The sequence below is a fragment of the Myotis davidii genome, unplaced genomic scaffold (assembly GCF_000327345.1).
Source record: "Myotis davidii unplaced genomic scaffold, ASM32734v1 scaffold499, whole genome shotgun sequence".
Taxonomy (NCBI): Eukaryota; Metazoa; Chordata; class Mammalia; order Chiroptera; family Vespertilionidae; genus Myotis; species Myotis davidii.
This window is the reverse complement of record NW_006290677.1, coordinates 250,359-268,600: the sequence shown is the minus strand read 5'-3', so window position 1 is coordinate 268,600 and position 18,242 is coordinate 250,359. Positions and strand designations below refer to the sequence as shown.

The following is an 18,242-nucleotide window of genomic DNA, read 5'->3' as shown; positions in this document are numbered from 1 at the left end:
AAATGCATAATCTGAATCTAATTATGAGGAAATATTAGATAAATTGAGAAACATTCTATAAAATAAATGATCTGTATTTCTCAAAAATGTCAAGTTCATGAAAGACAAACACTGAGGAATAGTTCTAGATTAAAGGAGACTAAAGACACATAGAAACTAAATAAATCACATAATCCTAAATCAGATTGAACTAGAAAAAAATTTTTTTTTGGCATTAACAGACATTGGGTGAATTGGCGAAATTTGAATAAGGGCTCAGATTAGATTATAGAAAAATATTTATATTAATTTTCTGGTTTTGATAATCATACTGTGAAAATATAAGAAAATGTCCACAGTTTGGACTATTTGCATATTAGGGTTTTATATATATAAGTATATATTAAGATCTGAAGATATTTTTTTCATTGATTTTTAGAGAGAATGTAAGGGAAAAAGTTGGGGGAGAGAGAGTTAGGCAGGGAGAGAGAGAGAGAGAGAAACATCGATGTGAGAGAGACACAGATTGGTTGCCTCCCACACATGCCCTGACTGGAGCCAGGCATCAAACCTGCAACCCAGGTATGTGCCTTGACTGGGAATCAAACCCGAGATCCTTCCATGTGTGAGCCAACACAAGCCAGGGTGAGAATGTCCTTATTTTCAAGGAAATGCTAAGTAGTTAGTGGTAATATAATATCTATTTACAGAGAGAGAGAATGATAAAGCAAATGTGAGAAAATATTAACCAATAGGTAATCTGGGTGAAGGATATATATGAATTCTTCATTTTTTTGCCTTTTTTTTTTCTTTCGGTATGTCTGAAATTAATTTAAAATAAAAAGGGAGAAAAGGAGGGAGAGGCAATGCAATACCTAGAGCATAGGGTTGTTGTGAAGATAAAATAGGCCCCTGTGTGTCAAGTCTTAGCATGGTACCCTTCACCTGGTGGACCTTGATGGACAAGGCAGCCAGTAGATCTTAGCCATTGCTGGGGAGGCAAATTAAAATGGACACATGAGATATGGTGACAGTATTGTTCTGATTCCAAAATTGTAATTCATGGTCTGACAAAGAATTTTTTTCTTTACTTATAAATTCACTTAATTGCAAAATTTTACAAATACATTTATTAAATCTCATTTTGTTTTTCATTTAACAAGTCATCTTAGTATAGTGTTACATTTACATGAAGTCATGATTGTTCTAGGAAAGTTAGGGGTTGTTCACTTGGGGCCACATTCGGGCTGATATTAGCATTCAGGCAACTTCCATTTACCTTTTCTTTTCCTTCCCTTCCCTCTCCTCCACCACACAACCAAGTTTCCTATTTTTGTCTCAGAGAGCCATTTTAATTAGCCATGTCAGATGTTAATTGTTATGGCAGACAGAAACTTGAATAAGCTTTTTCTTCTAATACTTAAAAACTACTTTCTAAGAGCTAACCTTGGAAGGAATGCTTCTGGTCTGGAAAATTCAGATAGCAACCTCAAAAGGAATTCATGTCCTAGAGGAACTGGGAGGAGAGTGGGGAGTTCAGTTTCCTTTGAGACAGATTAAAATAAATATTTCTGTCTGAAATAGTAATAAAAGGCTATTTATTTCTTCCATCTTTTTGCTAAAAGCTTTACAACATGAATGATTAAATTCAAAATCAATTTAGCCGAGGTACCAAAAAAACAAAAACCTCAAGTAATCCTGATTAAAAAACATTTATGAGATCTTGGACAGGCTGCTGTGCTAAGTGAGATGACCCTTAGTATAACAGTTAGGTCTGTTCCTTTGAAGTGATTTCCAGCTACTAGAGTTGTAACCGTATAGCTCAAGATTCCACATTCAGTGGTACCAATTGGATTCATTGTTACTGCTGCAAAAGTGTCTGTTTTGACTGTTTCTTGCCATAAATTCTTTGGTCTCAGAATACTCCATGCTCTTTGCTTTTAAAGTTATCATGGCCAGGAAGCTAAGTGGAATGTTTGCATGTGCAATAAGTGACTTTTATTATATAACTTTATAAAATAATATTGGCAAGGTTTCAAAGTTTGTGATGTGCCAAGAGCTGTACTGCTTTACATAAGTTATAGCATTTAATTGTGGCAAAACCACATGAGGAAGTTGAAACTCTGAGAGCATTATTAAAATGCATAAGGTCCTGCCCAAGCTGGTTTGGCTCAGTAGATAGAGCGTCAGCCTGCGGACTGAAGGGTCCCAGGTTCGATTCCGGTCAAGGGCACATGCCCAGGTTGTGGCCTCGATCCCCAGTAGGGGACTTGCGGGAGGCAGCCGATCCATGATTCTCTATCATCATGGATGTTTCTATCTTACTCTCCCTCTTCCTTCCTCTCTGAAATCAATAAAAATATATTAAAAAAATAAAATGCATAAGGTCCTATGACGAGTAAGAGGCAGATCCAAGATCAGAAATCAAGACTGTCTTACTGCCAAGTCCTCGCTTTTCTGCTGTGATTCTGCCCTTTTGCAAATTTGTATGGAAGCTGATTACTTTTTCACTTCATGTTTGGAGCAGCCCTGTCTTATTTACTTGGTAGGTACTTATTGAGTGCCCATTACCTGTCAGCCACCTTGAGAACTGTAAAGATAATTGAGACCCGTTCTTTGTCATTAAGAAGTTCACACTCAAGTAAAGGAGAAAAACAGGTGCACCCGTGTACACCCATGTTCATAGCAACATTATTCACAATAGCTAAAAAGGTGGAGGCAACCCAAGTGTCCATCAGCAGATGAACGGATAAGCAAAATGTGATATGTACTTACAGTGGAATGTTATTCAGTCTTGAAAAGGAAGGACATTCTGACACATGCTAAAACATAGGCGAACCTAGAAGACATTGTGCTAAGCGAAATAAATCTGACATAAATGGGCAAATATTGTATCATTTCACTTACTGAGTTACCTAGAGGAGTGAAACTCATAGAAACCGCCCTAACCGGTTTGGCTCAGTGGATAGAGCATCGGCCTGCAGACTGAAGGGTCCCAGGTTCGATTCTGGTCAAGGGCATGTACCTTGGTTGCGGGCAGATCCCCAGTGGGAGGCGTGCAGGAGGCAGCTGATCGATGTTTCTAACTCTCTATCCTTCTCCCTTCCTCTTTGTAAAAAATCAATAAAATATATATATTTGAAAGAAACCGAAAGTAGAATGGTGGTTGCCAGAGGCTGAGGTGGAGGGAGCAATTGGGAAGTTATTGTTTAATGGGTATAGAGTTTCACTTTTGCTAAATGAAAAAGTTCTGGAGATTAGTTGCACAACAGTGTGAATATACCTAACAGTACTGAACTGTGCACTTAAAGTGGTTAAGATGGTAAATTTTATATTATGTGTATTTTACCACAAATTATAAACCCCAAACAGATATACCCTTCTACTATGTGGTGGAAACTAACTTATGAGTCAGTAATGTCTAATGAATTCATAGGAATTAGAGATGGCTTCCTTCATAGGGTGGATATGGCTGGGCAGTGGGAGATGGGTAAGATTTGTGTGGCAATGAGGATGGTGGGAAGGGCATCCCAGGTGAAGGGAATAGTGAGCAAAGTTATTGAGGCTACTTGGTGCTGCCTTAAGATCCGATTCTAGCAAGGAAGAAATCTCAAAGTACATGGTCCTGTAATTATGGTGTCCCAGCCACCTTCCATGTGGGCAGAGACTTAAATGCAAAGTCTAAACCACATTCATGAGGTCGTGGTATGTTGGACAGGGACTTACTCATGATTCACTCAGTAAACATTTATTTAGCACATAGTGCTATGCTGGGCACTTTGTGTATGTTGGCAGATTTAATACCCCCAACAACTCTGAAGTTATTAATAGTCCCAATTAACAGATGCAGAAATTGTGACTCAGAAATGAAGCAACTTGCCCAAAGTCACATGACTGACAGGCAGCAGGAACAAGAAGACTTTGCCTGTGGAGCCTATCCTATGTTCTCCAAGCTTTACTGCCTCCCCTTGGTGGTGAGTGATAAATGCTATCTGTCTTTGAACTCAAAGTCAGAAAGGCATGTGACTGCCACCACTTGTCATCTTCTAGCTGCTTATGAGGCTACCTTGGCTGAATTATCTCACAGCTCTGAGGCTTCTTCCTTATCTGTGAAATGAAGACCTTGTAGACGAGGTTATTTCTAATGTTTCTCCCATATTAAAAAAATCCCATTCACCCCTTCCTCCATCAATCCATCCATCCATCCAACACTAATTTAGTATCTATTATATACCAGTTACTGTGCTGGTGGATACTGGTAATTGATATTTCACAGCGCACTGTTCTTGCCTGAAAGGAGAGTGTAACCTAGAGAAGGAGACATAAAATGGATGATTGTATCCTTCCTCTTGTCCCTATGGCCATATTTATTAAGTTTAAGAAAACATTGGTAAAGTCAGAATTCCTTTTTATTTTAAGCCTTGTGGAAAGTTTAGTTGAATTTGACCATTGTTAAGTACAGCTGTGTGCCAAAGATCTATAGGTTTGGATTCTCTTTCAGATTGGAAGAAAATTATAAAGTTGAAAAGAGACCTTTGAGTTGTGTCCCTCCCTCCCTCCCTCCCTCCCTCCCTCTTTTCCTTCCTTCCTTCCTTCCTTCCTTCCTTCCTTCCTTCCTTCCTTCCTTCCTTCCTTCCTTTCTTCCTTGAAACATAAAGTAGACTAGTAAGAGGCCCAAGGGCCCAGAGTTATTTGATTTATATTTCATTCTTTTGTTTATTTTTTGTCTGTCTTTTTGGTTGTTTTTGATGGTTATATTTTAAAGAGGCAAGTGAAATGGTCAAGATATTGGATAACTGCCCTGCCGGTGTAGCTCAGTGGTTGAGCATTGAGACAGGAACCCAGAAGCCACTGACTTGATTCCCCGTCAGGGCACATGCCCAGTTGCAGGGTCGATCCCCTATGAGGGGTGTGCAGGAGGCAGCTGATAGATGATGTTCCTCTCTTATCATGGGTGTTTCTATCTCTCTATCCCTCTCCCTTCCACTCTCTCTAAAAAATCAATAGAACATATTTTAAAAAAGATATTGGATAATATATGTGATTCTTTCAATATTACTAAGGGCCAGTAGATTAATAATAATTAGAATGAGTAAGTATTAGAATTCCAATATTAGGGGATTGATTGAGGGGGAAAACTTAGGAGCTAACATTTTATTGATACACAGCTACTGTGTATCAGGCACTGTGCTATGCCCCTTAGATTCATAATTTTGTTTTATCCTCCCCACAGTCCTATAAAATAAGCGTTCTTATCCTTTACAGATATAGAAACTGAAGCTCAAAGAGGTTGTGACTTGCGTCAGGTCACAGCTGACTAGAGTCTGAGCACTGGTTCAAGCACAGGTTGTTAAAATCAAAGCCTTTGCCCCTGACACGAACCCATGTTTCTTCAGGATCTTGGATTTTCTATTTCTGGAGCAACTTCACTGGTATATGGGACCTCCCTCTCATCCTTGGAGCCCAGGAAGTAACAGTAGTCAGGAGAGGCCAGCTCTTCACACTTTCCAACATGCTGAAAGACAGCTCCCCGAATGTCCTGTGTCTTCCTTCTGAGTTGATAGATCACCAGCCTCCAGGGATAAATGCTCTTACTAAAATGTCAATTATTTCCCTTTCTTGCCTTTCTCAGGCAGTATAGGAATGTTTGCTTTTGACAAATTTGTCTCTTACAAGTGGCTCTTAAAAATCATCTGAGCCGAAACCGGTTTGGCTCAGTGGATAGAGCGTCGGCCTGCGGACTGAAGGGTCCCAGGTTCGATTCCGGTCAAGGGCATATACCTGGGTTGTGGGCACATCCCCAGTAGGGGGTGTGCAGGAGGCAGCTGATCGATGTTTCTCTCTCATCGATGTTTTTAACTCTCTATCCCTCTCCCTTCCTCTCTGTAAGAAATCAATAAAATATATTTTTTTAAAAAAATCATCTGAGAGCCCTGGCCAGGTAGCTCAGTTGGTTAGAGCTGATATGCTAAGGTTGTGGGTTTTAATCTCTCGTCAGGGCACATGTAAGAATCAACCAATGAATGCATAAATAAATGGAACAACTAATTGATGATTTCCTCTCTCTCTCTTTACAATCATTTTAAAAAATCATGTTAGAGAATGCTGATTGAGGCCAGCTCAGTCTATGTAGTTGATCCCCTCTCCCTCTCCAACAAAGGGCACCTTTAGCTCATTTGCCCTGTAGTCTATCTTTGGAGTCCTGAGAGACCTTGTTGTCTGGGTCTCAGAAGCCTCCAACTATGCGATTTTGAGAAAATCACATGGAGGTCTCAGCACTTCTAACCCATGCCTCAGGCTCCCTCCTCCTCACGCAAGGCCTCCCTGTGGGCATAAGCCATGGTATCTTGTCAGAGAATATTTTCCCAGCTGGTTTTGGAGGTGGGCCAGGCATCTATCCCAGGCCCTTTAACCCTCTGGAAAGTTCCCACATATGACTACATGAAACAGAGCAAACTAACCTCCAACATGGGTTGAAGAATTATGGCACTGGGAAAAAATCTTGCCCAGCCAGGCCATTCCTTTGCCCTGGAAGTCCATAGTGAAATGGACAGAGGTTCTGGAATTCGGAGACTGGATCTCAAGTCTTGGCTCAAGTCACAAACCCTGGGGCCATGAGCACTTGACCTGTCTGAGCCTGTGTTCTTAGCTGTCAATGAAGGGCTGATGACAATCTCATCTTCACACTCTTGTTCTGAGAATCAAATAAGTCAATGTATAGTATAAAAGTGCTTTATAACAAGCCCATAGAATATATCACAGATGTCAGTGCTTGCTGTTATAAAACAATTTTGGCTTAATGATAAACGTTTCTGGGAACGGAACAGGATGCATGCTCTGTCATCACTGGCCCCCAGTTCCTGGCAGACCTTTTCAGTGCTCAAGGAGGCATTCATCACATCACTCTCCTGTTTATTTTGTAATCTTTTCATTTATGGTCTTATAAATGTTCCCAGAAGCTTTGCTAATTCTTGAATATTTATCTTTGAAAACTCTGGCCAGGGTTGTATACTTATACCCAGAGCTATTTAGCCCAGAGTAATTATTTGAATTCTTAGAGCTCTATGCCGATCCATTTCCCAATAAATCATGGGACAGCAGAGCTGGCTATGTATGATAAATGAGGTTTATCTTGCTAGTTAGGATTCTGTATGTTTGAGGACTCCAGAGGGTATCTTATAGTAAGTAAACCCTGAGGGAGGACTATTACAACTTGGTACATGCTTCTGGTAATAAAATGAGAAGGAAGAGAGAGTATCACACTGTAAATGGTTCACGATTTTATTTTTTATTATTTTTAAATCTATTTTTATTGATTTCAGAGAGGAAGGGCGAGGGAGAATGGGATAGAAACATTAATAATAAGAGAGAAGCATTGCTTGGCTACCTCCCTCATGCCCCCTGCTGTGGATTGAGCCCACAACTTAGGCATGTACCCTGACTGGGAACACGACCAGAACACGACCTCCTGGTTCATAGGTCAATGCTCAACCACAGAGCCACACCAGTTGGGCTAAGTGGTTCATGATTTTAGAACTAGTAGTAACTCTTGAAATTGAAAAGAGTCTTTTGTGGATTGTCATCAGTTTGTTGGAATTATTACTCTGTTATGAGAAATTTTCTAGACATTTGGGGATTACTTACTTCAATCTTCATGCCATTTCAAATGATTGCAGTTTATTCTTCTTGACTATGTTCCTCAAAACTCTTTTTAAAAATTATTTATTGATTTTAGAGTAGAGAGAGAGGTAAGGAGAGAGAGAGAGAGAGAGAGAGAGAGAGAGAGAGAGAGAGAGAGAGAGAATCATTGATTTGTTGTTCCACTTATTTATACATTCATTGGTTGATTCTTGTATGTGCCCTGACCAGGGATCGAACCCACAACCTTGGGATATTGAGAGGATGTTCTAACCAGCTAAGCTCTCAGAGCTCTTTTATGTTGTAGATGCAAGATCCTAACTCAGCCTGGCTTGGGCAAAGAGGGAATTTATGGGAAGAACACTAGGGTATTTCATGTAGCTACGGAAGGATGGGTGCAGCTGGAATCAGGAGACTTTAGAGATATAACAACCCTCAAGTTTCGGTGCTTAACACAAAGTTTATTTCTTGTCTGAATAGAAGTTCAACATGATGTGTCCTGGTTAGGCTACCTTCTATGTTTCAGGAAGCCAGGATCCTTCCATCTTGTGGATCCCCTGGCCTCTAGATGTCTCAAAGTTCTCTCCTTTTAACCTGCAGATGGAGAAGGAGATTGAAGGATCTCATGTGGGAGGTTCTCATGGGCCAAGTCTGGAAGTGGCTTATATCACTTCTGTCCTTATTCCATCAATTACTACTCAGTACATGGCTCACATAATGATAAAGCAAGGCTGAGAAATATGGCCTGTTTGCTCAGAAAGAAAAAGAAGCAGGTTTGGTGAGCATGTAGCTAGTTTGAGCCACACAGGGACTCAAATGATGTCAATATTCTGTTTCTTGCTTTTGTCTCTCTCCTACACAGCAGGGAGCATGGCCAGGATTGTTCCTGAGTTGTTTTTTTTTTTTTTTTTTTAAAGAACCTCTGGCTTTTAAAGATATATTTATTTGTTTTTTAATTTCAATGAGAGAATCATCAATTGGCTGCTTCTTGCACGCCCCCTACTGGGGATCAAGCCCACAACCTGGGCTTGTGCCCTGATCTGGAATTGAACCGTGACCTCCTGGTTCCTTGGTTGATGTACAACCATGGAGCCACACTGACCGGGCTTTTTTTTTTTCCTTCTTTGTTTTTTCAGTGCAGTTTTATAGTCACCTTTTTAACCCTTCTTTCCACAGCTACATCAACTGATTGTATTTCACTGAATATAAGACATCATCATTTATAATGTGCATGACTATATTCTATGTATTACTGAGAAAGAAAGAAAAAACAAAGTTCCAAATAAACTAGGGCACAATGCTAAGATGCCTTTCATTGTAAAGTGCATCCTAATTTTCAGGCTGTCAAAATATAAGGAAAAATGTTTTTAGATAAAATGAATGAAAGATGATATTTATTACTTCAGAACCTATACTTTCATGCCTCAGTACTACTGCTCCTTTGTTTCTTTAGTCCATCCATTAATTAAAAAGTATTTATAGGCCCTAGCCAGCTTGGCTCAGTGGATAGAGCATCAGCCTGCGGACTTCAGTGTCCCAGGTTCGATTCTGGCCAAGGACACATGCCTGGGTTGCGGGCTCAATTCCCAGTGGGGGGCATGCAGGAGGCAGCCGATCAATGATTCTCTCTCATTATTGATGCTTCTGTCTCTCTCTCCTTCTCCTTTCCTCTCTGAAATCAATCAATCAATCAATATATATATATATTTTAGAAGTATTTATAGGCCAGGTAACAATGAATAAGACAGATTCAGTTTCCGCCCTCTTAATGTTTACCACCTCTCCCCCCTTTCCATCCTGATGTTATGTAGTATCTGCTGTGTGCTAGGCACTCTGTTAGCCACTAAGGGCTCAAGAAGAAATAAGATGAGGTCCTTGTCCTCAAGGGACGTACGGCCGGTGTAGTAGAAGCTGTAGGGTGTGGGGAGACAATCATAGAAACAGATGTGTAAATAAAGGTTCACAGGTCTGGATATTAAACTTCTTAAAGGGTACATGGGGGCGTAAAGCAGAGGGAATGGTCAATTCTGCTTTGAAGAGTAAGAATGGTTGTACTGTGTTTACCAAGAGGATTGTACACTGTTAAAAGAATAAACGGCAGTCTGTTTTGAGTATTAATATACAGTTTTCCCATATATACATGATAATATTAAGTAGGCCAACGTGTTTTCCATCGCCTGTTTGAATCATCTCAAACTTCCTATTAAACTTCACATTCAAAAGGCACATGTGGGTCTCTTCTTTATGCAAGTATTAATGAATAGTCTGCGAAGCCCTTTATAGAGACAAAGTGAGTAGGTAGCAGTTTTATCTTGCAGTGGAGGCACCCTGCATTTCTGTACATTAATCACCTAGGCTCCTTCCAGAGATGCTTTTTCACCCACTGATGACTTTTCAGGCCCAAGTGGCTGCTCTGGATCACATGCTCCGCAGGAGAAGAGCAGGAGCCGCCAAGAAGGGCTGATGCAGGCACTCAGGGCCATGCTGGGCCCACGGGAAACAAGGTGTACAGTGGTGGGATTTGGAGGAAATGTGGGTGAGGCTGTTTGAAACCAGGGATCAGAGAACAGCCATTGCTGGGCTTTTCCTTAGAGAATCCCAGAATCCAACACTGTAACCCGAGTACTGGATCCTTCTCTTTCAAGCAAAGATTATCTTTATTTTTCAGCTAAGATTGAACCCACTTTTAAAAAATATATTTTCATTGATTTTAGAGAGAGAAGATGGGAGAGGTAGCGAGAGAAAGAAACGTAGATGTGAGAGAGAAACATTGATGAGTTGCTTCCTGTACCCACCACTATCGGGGACCGAACCTGCAACCTGGGCAGATGCCCCGACCAGGAACCCAACCTGTCACCTTTTGGTGCATGGGAGGATGCTCAACCAACTGAGCCACATCAGCCAGGACATAAACCCATTTTGATCCATTTAAAAAAACTCATGAAAACAACAGGAAGACTGGGAAGTAAAGGGAATTTTTTGAAGTTTATACAGAGGACCGCAGAGGGCTAGTGTCTGTCTGTATCTTCTGACTCTTAAGAAAGCTTACCTAATGAGTCAGGAAGACAATCCAATCTTTTTTTAAAAATTCTTTATTAGTTAAGGTATTACAAATGTGTCCTTATTCCCCCCATTAATCCCCCCCCCACCAACTCATGTTCTCATCCCCCTGTTGTCGACAATCCAATCTTTAACTATTATTCTCTCCTCTGGTTTATGAAGAGCCTGGAAATAACCACTGAGAATACAGGCTTTTATTCCTTAACCTTCCAGGTCAGTGTGTCTGGAGCATGGTGCATGGGGTTGGGGAGTGAAACGTGTGAATCTACTTCATTATTGGTCAAGGGGGGCCTTCAGGCCTCTGGTCAGTTGAGAGAAGAGAGAGCTCCAAGTAGCTGAACATCAATGATGGGAATCATTGATCGGCTGCCTCCTGCACGCCCCCTACTGGGGATCGAGCCTGCAACCCAGGCATGTGCCCTTGACTGGAATCGAACCCAGTACCCTTCAGTCCCCAGGCTGACACTCTATCCACTAGCCAAACTGTCTAGGGCTCCAAGTAGCTTCTTTAGAGGAAAGTAAAGAGGATGGAATCTCTACATCCACCTTGCAGTTTCTAAGGACAGTCTGACACAGTACGAGGTTGTAGTGAGCTCTATTTGTACTGGAGGTACTCAATGAGAGATGGCAGAAAAGCAGCCCTCGCCCCCTTTAGGAGAACACTTTGTAGGCATACAGAAAGAAGAAGAGCAAAGGGCAGGGGGAAAAAGAGAACAAGAAGCTCATCTTTTGAAATCAGCAAAAGGTATATCCCCGGGAGTGATTTATGGGTCAACAGAGGAGGAACATTAAAAGAATAATTTAATGTTTATGGCTGTTTATTTTAAAGTATGGGCAGTGAGAATGGAGGCAGGGAGCTTTATTTTCTATTTTACCTTGCTCCAACTTCCATTAGTGTTAATGGGGTCATATATTCTAGACTTTCCTTGGCCTGCTGCCCTGACATAACTGTTTGAATTCCTCGTTTTAGTATTATGTAGTCTTAACAACAGAGGGTAACAGAAACAGAATGTTGTGTGCTAAATGATTCTATGTGCCTTATTGTGGATGGAATTTATTCTCATGGGTCCACGGCTATTAAGATGATCTGTTCAGATGATCTGTGTTTCTGATAGCTACTTCTAGATAGCTTTATAATTTGCCCAAGGGGTTTGTTCAGGGGATGGCTACATGTATTTTTTATTTGCTAAAACAAGGTAAGTCTTAATCCCGGTTATCTGAGCTCCAGGCTGGTACAGGGACTGCTCTCATCCAAAAGGCCAATTGAGCTGCGTGTTCCCCTTGTTATGGGCAGTCGATTGTGGAGGTATTTTACTAGGCGGTCATTTGATACGCATCAGCCCTTTTGGTGGAAGACTTAGTTCTTAGGATTACTGCTGCGGAATCCATTTATTCAATTAAACAAATATCAATTGAGTTCCTGCTTTGCCTTCAGTATTTCTTCAGATGGGAGAATACTCTGTACAAGAAGCCGGATTTGGACTGTTCAAGGAAACTCAGCAGAATTAGAATGCTAAAATTCCCGGTTTGAAAGAAATTTAGAGATAATCTACGGGCCTGAGAATAAGTGTATTCATTTTAGGGGACCACAAACAGTTTCTGATGCATATTATTCTTTGTTTGCTTTTATAACCATTTGAAAATGCGAGCCACCTTGGCAGGGTGGCCCTGTTGGTTGGAGCATTGTCCCATACACCAAAAGGTTGCAGGTTCAATTCCCTGTCAGGGCATATACTTACGTTTCGGGTTCTATCCCTGGTGGGGCATGTATGGGAGGCAACTGATTGATTGATGTTTCTTCTCTCTCTCTCTCTCTCTCCTATCTCTCTCTCGCTCTCTCTCTCTCTCTCTCTCTCTCTCATCAATAAACATATCCTCTGGTGAGGATTTTAAAAAAGAGTGAAAACTATTCTAAACCGGAGGGAGGGGGCACATAGGCTGGATTTGATCCATGAGCCATAGTTTCATACTTTGCCAGTCCCTGATCTAAATTCTCCTCCAGTTTTTTTTTTTAATCAAAAGGGAAACTGAGAGCCAGAGGGTGAAATGATTACTCCCCTCATTGTCCACCCATCCCCGCCCCCATAGTCACACAGCTAGTTCTTGATATTGTTGGATTGGTGACCCTTAATTAAGGATCCCCAAAGTGCCTAGTCATTTTGCAAATGGCTAGTTTTGGTACTGAAGGAAGTATGAATTTTAATTAATTTTTAATTATTGAATGCCTACCACATTCTAGGCACTGTGCCTGGGATTTAGGATGCAAACTTAGAATGACAAAGCCCCAGGCATCAGTCAGCTTAGTAACTGGCGCAGATAAGATGGCAGTGTGGAAAGTGCATATGGAGACAAGTGGTGGGTGCCGGGAGGCACAGATGTCACTCCGCCCTCAGTATGTAGATGCTTCTGTGGGTGAATGAATGAGTTCATTCATTCATTGCACCTCCCCTACTTGTGTTTTGGATGAACTGCCCAGCCTAAAGGAAGGGGACAGGGTCTGGCTTCCTCCCCACTTGCTTGTTTTTCTCTTTGGGGACTCATACCTTGTATACAGCCTATGTATGCAGGGGTGGGTTATGAGATTAAAAGAACAAAAGTGAAAAAAGATTCAGACCCCCACCAGAGAAAGATGGTTTATTTGGCAGTTGCTTTGACATACCAGTGTAAGCAGTGGCACTGAGACACATCTGAAATCATATAATATCAACCATGGAGCCTTTTACTATTCTAGAGTTGGAAGGACCTTAGAGATCACGTAACTGTATACCCTTTCATTTTACATATAAAGAGCTTGAGGCTCAGAGATGTTAAATTTCTGGGTCACACAATTAATTCATAGAATGAATCTCAGGGTTGCAAAGGACTTTAAAAGGTATCTAGTATATCCACCCAGATAATAATGAGTAATAATTATAGCTAATATTTATTGAAAGTTTATTGACATGTGCAGTAGTATGTATTATCTCATTTAATTCTGCCAGTAACCCAATGTAATAGGTACAATTACCATCCTTATTTTAAAACTGAGGAAACTAAGCTTGAATAGATTAAGTAAAATTTGCCCAACCAATGTTGGCACAATGAGTGAATCAATGAGTCAGGCAGTTGACACTTTTAGGGACAAGTGAATGGGAACTCAGTGGCTGAGCTAGAGCCATGCCCAGGTCTTCTGATGACTTATCCCATCACCAGTTGTATGTGCTCATATGCAGATGTGGGCCAGGAAAGTGTATTGTTCTGCAACTGTCTTTATGGTGTCACTGAACAGTTTTGAGAATTAATGTGCACAGTAGAATTCTCTTTGAACATCAAAGGTTCCTTGAAGATGTGACAGCCTGGTTGGTTTCTCTGAATCTGCTGAAGTTTGTAGAGGCAACTGGAAGATTCTCTCTGCATGAGGTACCTTCTTCTTTTTTCTCACAAACATGTAATTTAAACTATAGTCTGAGGCATCCTGGGGTTTGTGGGCTAGAGAACTGAGGGATTCTGTAAGAAAGCATGGGCATGGACTTGGCTTTGAGCCAAATAATGCCCAAAACAAATATCTTTGCTGCATAAATTCTTTTTTAAAAAGAAATTTTTTTTAAATCTATTTTATTGATTTTTACAGAGAGGAAGGGAGAGGGATAGAGAACTAGAAACATCAACGAGAGAGAAACATCGATCAGCTGCCTCCTGCACGCCCCCCACTGGGGATGTGCCCGCAACCAGGGTACATGCCCTTGGCTGGTATCGAACCTGGGACCTTTCAGTCCGCAGGCCGATGCTCTATCCACTGAGCCAAACCGGTTAGGGCTGCATAAATTCTTTTAGCTCTGATAGATGAGAACAACCAACTCATTAGATGTACAGTAGCTTGTGATGTGTTCTTTCCTTATAAGTTGAATGTTTTTCTCACTGAACAGTGGTAATATTTGGGCTTGTTTGATTGGAAGTTTTTGAAGTCAAAGACATTTTAACACATTTGTAGAGCTTGTTCTAAAAAAAAAACCCGAAAAACAAACAAACAAAAAAACCCACCAAAACCTCTCTATCTAGATTACTGCTTTTTATATAAAGAACAGCATGGGCATTGTTTGCCATTCCTTGTAAGCAGAGTATCTCTATATGGCATAGAAAAACTGAGGTTCTTGGATTTCAGCTCAGAAAGCTTATATCCTTTGAACCAAGTCCCCTGGGTTGATTCATAACATCAATACATAGCATTAATAATTGCTGCATATCACTTGGAGGAAAATCCACATTAAATAAAGGAGGCTTTCATTAGGTTGTGGAAAAACAGATTAAGGCTCTATTGGTAAAGATAAACCGCCATTTATTTGTTTGAGGGCCTTTCACGGGGAAGAGATGTAATACAAGATAATCTTCTCATTTGTAGGCGTATGAGAAATCCCTTAAAATAGAAACACATGAATATTTGTTTTCTAACACAAAATATTTCAGAGACCTCCCCATGTGTCTTGCCAACGCTTTTTTCTTTTCAAGTTTCAGTGAGCCACCACAAATGTTTTTAAATTATACCAGGGAGAAACCCTCAGTGATTCCTTGCTATTCATACCTACTTTAAAATTTTTATTTATTTTTCAATCCTCACCAGAGGATATTTTTTTAAATTGTTATTTAGGGAGAGAGAGGAAGGGGGGAGAGAGAGAGAGAGAGAGAAACATTGATGTGAGAGGGAAACATTGATGTAGGATAGAAACATCGATCCATTGCCTCCTGTACAAGCCTCTATAGGGATCAAATCCAAAACCTAGGTGTGTTCCCTGACCAGGAATGGAACCCAAAACCTTTTGGTGTATGAAATGATGCTCCAGCCAACTGAGCCACCCAGCCAGGGCAATACCTACTTTTACACATGTCTTACGTATTAATAAATCTTTCTTTTAACTCTACCAGGGTTTGCCCCTGATTTACTCCACCTCCCTCTTCAGCAGTAGTAGCCGCTTTCAGTAAGAAAGGGGCAGGAGGTGGAGGACAGCACAAAAGGAGGAGAACGATCTGTTCATTATGTGCTGGCTGCTGTGTTACCAAATAAGCATTCAGTGTCACCATGTTCTGGAGATAGGTACACATGTAGATTTCTAACTTTTCATTTTCAAAAATTTCAAATGAATAGATTAGTACAAAGAACACTCAAAAATTCTTAAATTTACTAATTCTTAACATTTTGTCACATGTGCTTTATTTTTATACATGCAGATTTATGTTTTTTTGGGGGGCAGACATCATGATACTTGATCTCTAAATATGTCAGTATTTATCTCCTGAGTATAAGGACATGTTTTTACATCACCACAACAGCTTTATCATGCCTGAGAAATTTAACTTTGATTCCATAATACAGTCTATATTTAAATCTCTTCTTCAATCAGTTAACATTTGCTGTATAACAGATCCACCATTTATTTGTTTTTCCAAAAAAATTTTTAATTGATTTCAGAGAGGAAAGCAGAGGGAGTTAGAAACATCAACGATGAGAGTCATTGACCAGCTGCCTCCTGCATGTCCCCTGCTGGGGATTGAGCCCCAAACCCAGGCACGTGCCCTGACTGGGAATCAAACCGTGACCTCCTGGTTCATAGGTTGATGCTCAACCACTGAGCCACGCCAGTGAGGTGAAACCACCATTTATTAATTCTCATGATTCTGTGAGTCATATGGATAGTTCTACTTTGCATCAGGACCAGCTGATCTTGGCTGGGTCCCCTCAAAGTCTGCAGTCTGGATCTGTCAGAGGCTGGCTGGTCTAAGTTGATCTTAGTTTGGATGGCTTCTCTCTGCTCCAAAGGGTCTTCCATCCTCTAGCACCGTGGTTCTCAACCTTCCCAATGCTGCGACCCTTTAATACAGTTCCTCATGTTGTGGTGACCCATCAATTTCCTTGTTACAAATTGAACATAATTAAAGCATAGTGATTAATGACAAAAGCAATATGTCATTATATATGTGCTTTCCAATGGTCTTAGGCGACCCCTGTGAAGTCTAGCAGAACAGCCTAGGCTTGGTCCCATGGTGAATAGCCAGATTCTCAGAGAGAGTGGAAGTGTGCAAAGCCTTTTGAGGCCGAGGCTTGGAGCTTGCACAGTATAACTTCTATTGCAGTCTTTTGGTCAAATCCAGTCAGAAGCTCCTCTTGATGAGAGGAGCTGAAAGTCATATTGCTCAGGGGCCTGGATACACGGGCATGAACAATTGCAGCATTTTTGCAAACCCCCATTGTTCAAAGAATATTAATGATGTTAGTTTAATAATGTTAACAGTGTAGTTGTTGGTTTGTTTTTAATCTAAGGTCTACTCAAAGATTGCACATTAAATTTAGTTGCTATGCATCTTTAATCTCTTTTTAATAGTCTCTTTTAATTCATAGGTTTCCCTCTTTTTTGTATTTTATGACATTAATATTTTTAAGATTAAGATTCCAGGCCTGCTTTCTTAAAATATCTCACAACCTGAATTTGTCTAGTTATTTCTCCATGGTTATATGTAGGTTAAACATTTTTGGCAGGAATTCTAAATAGCTTCACAAGGAGAGGCATATATGTTAGTTTATTCCATTATTGGTGATGCTCATTTGGCTAAGGTGGGGTCTGCCAGGTTTCACAATCATAAAGGTGTCTCCTCCTGGAGATAGATTTGTATTAAGTCTGGACATTAAGTGCTAAAGTTCTTCCAATCACATCAACATATATTGTTTAGATACCTACTGTATATGTAATCTTGAATTTATTACTATGGAAGATCTAAAAGAATGGAAAGGAATGTTGCCTGTCTAAAGAATATATAATTTTCTTGAGGTTGAGTTACTTTTTAAAAAACTGTATGAAGAGTACAGGAGTGATGATTCTAAGTTAATAAAACTGTTTATTGAAATAGAGTGAACATACAGAGAAGTGCACACATAAGCATATAGCTTGATGAAATTTTCAAACTGAACACACCAGTGCACTAGCATCCAGATTAAGAAACAGAATGTAAGCACATCTCAATAAGCCTGATTTTTAACTGTATAAAATGTAGGTCCAAATGATGGCTTTTCTTTTCGATAGCAATTTATGAGTGGCCCAAGAAAATCAATATCCTTTTAAGTTCAAATGGTATTATCTAACAATCACTCTTTGTATTCATCAAGCTTGAATCAGAGTAACTTTCACTATGCGCATACATTAGTCTCTCCTTCTTCATTCTTGACACAGGGCAGAAGGTGACCTCTCTTTTCCCAAGGGTAGCCTTTCCCTGTATAGTCTGTTCTGCCCTTCCCTTCCTTAGGCCTGGTCCTCCTAGTTCTTTCTTGTATCTTCATCTGTGTTCTGTCTTCAGCTTCTCTTCTTTTGGCTCCTGTTCCTCACCTTCTATACTTACCAGCATCCTTCTGCTTTTCCCTCTCCTTTAAAAAATTTTTTTAATTGATTTTAGAGAGGAAGGGAGAGGGAGAGAGATAGAAACATCAATGATGAGAATCATTAATCGGCTGCCTCCTGCATGCCCCCTACTGGGGATCGAACCTGCAACCCAGGCATGTGTCCTTGACTGGAATCGAACCTGGGACCCTTCAGTCCGCAGAC

General features: G+C 40.5%; 1 protein-coding gene and 1 long non-coding RNA gene across 4 annotated transcripts in view; one reads left to right on the top strand and one right to left on the bottom strand.

The window, feature by feature from the left end:
* The window catches only part of RAB30 (RAB30, member RAS oncogene family), a 75,558-nt gene that overhangs the window by 13,457 nt on the left and 43,859 nt on the right, over positions 1-18,242 (top strand). The window contains exon 2 of one of the 3 annotated variants that reach the window (XM_015563903.1): positions 13,992-14,076. The exons of the other annotated variants lie outside the window; for them this stretch is intronic. The gene's annotated coding sequence lies outside the window, so the exon portion shown is untranslated. The remainder of the gene's footprint in view (positions 1-13,991; positions 14,077-18,242) is intronic. 3 annotated transcript variants of the gene reach the window in all.
* Positions 7,805-15,518, bottom strand: LOC107183078. Its single transcript, XR_001513847.1, has 3 exons — positions 15,508-15,518; positions 13,363-13,364; positions 7,805-7,901 (listed from the first exon to the last, which is right to left on the bottom strand). It is a non-coding gene; the product is annotated as an uncharacterized LOC107183078 (long non-coding RNA).